We start from the raw sequence: 1,285 nt of genomic DNA on the forward strand, positions 1-1,285 counted from the left end.
CAGGGACATTAGCCTGGCCTTTGGAGGGAACTGAGCCCTGATGCTGCAGGGCCATGAACCCAGACTTGGTTTTCGGTGGCATCACTGGCTATGCACATCAGGCTGTTCCTCAGTATTTTCCTTTCTAGTTCTGCCTTTCTTCATTATGTCCACATCCTTCTCTTTCTCATTCTCTTCCAATTCTCTACTTGCTCCTCTTAGTGGCACCCAGGATCTCAGTGTCTGGAGTCATCTCAAGAGCGGTCTCAGGAGTGTTCAGGAGTTCAGCTCATGCATTAAAGCACTGGGCATGGTCTGCCCAGACCTCCTGCCCAGTCTTGCTCAGTGCCATGGTGCTTGTCTTAGGCTAGCTCCCTGTCTGGGATCCATGGTCAGTCTGGCAGTAGACTTGCTTGCTCCTAGGCAAGTGGTCCTATGTGAGGGTTGTCTGCCTCTGGCTCACTCTCGTCTAGGGTCTGAGGGTCCTTACTAGCCTACGGAGCACCAGACCAGTGAGTGTCTCAGGCTCACTTTGTTTAGAGAATGTTAGGCTATTAATCATTCAGATGTTCATAGGTCAGAACAATGAATGTAGACAGCCTCTCTCTCTCTTCTCTGCTACCTACTGACACACATAGGACACATTAGCAATGCCTCTATGAGCAGGGGCTAGAATGATTTTATTTTAATTAACTGATTGATTGATTGATTATTTTTCACCCCAACTGCTGCCCCTCCTCTCTGCTCCCCCCTCACAGAGTTCCTCCCCTCATCTCCTCTCCCCTTCTCCTCTGAGAGGGTGGGGACCCTGGGTTTCCTTCTCCCCTGGCACATCAAGTCTCTGCAGGGTTAGTTGCATTCTCTTTCCCTGAGGCCTTAAAAGTCAATCTCACCTGCCATCTGCTTCATGGAATGTCTTCTCTCTAAGGTGGGGTGTTTTCACCTTCCAAATGCCATGGTGATGAGGAGTAAATGTTTTGGAATCAGATAAATTTGTACTATAATTATGATCCTCTCCTTTTATCAATATGTAAACTTCATAAAACATTCAACCTTTTGAACCTATTGTTCCTTATATGTGAAACAGGATTGTAGTGAATGTTAATGCATGCTAAATATTTTTAGTTGAGTGTTTTGTGAATAGCAAGTGCTTAAAGTCATTATTAACATTATGTCATTTTTTAGTAATCACATTATTTGGTCTTATTTTGGAAGTATTTATATATAGACATCCTTTTTTATATCAAATGATATTATCTAAATACCTTTCCAAGTAAAAAGAGTCCTAAATTATTTTCTTTTCTTT

At 43.3% G+C, this 1,285-nt stretch overlaps 1 pseudogene; it reads right to left on the reverse strand.

The window, feature by feature from the left end:
- Positions 1–521: 521 nt before the first annotated feature.
- LOC127697962 (uncharacterized) lies at positions 522–646 on the reverse strand (annotated as a pseudogene).
- Between the last annotated feature and the right edge of the window lie 639 nt (positions 647–1,285).

This window comes from Apodemus sylvaticus, chromosome 12, assembly GCF_947179515.1.
Source record: "Apodemus sylvaticus chromosome 12, mApoSyl1.1, whole genome shotgun sequence".
Classification (NCBI taxonomy): Eukaryota; Metazoa; Chordata; class Mammalia; order Rodentia; family Muridae; genus Apodemus; species Apodemus sylvaticus.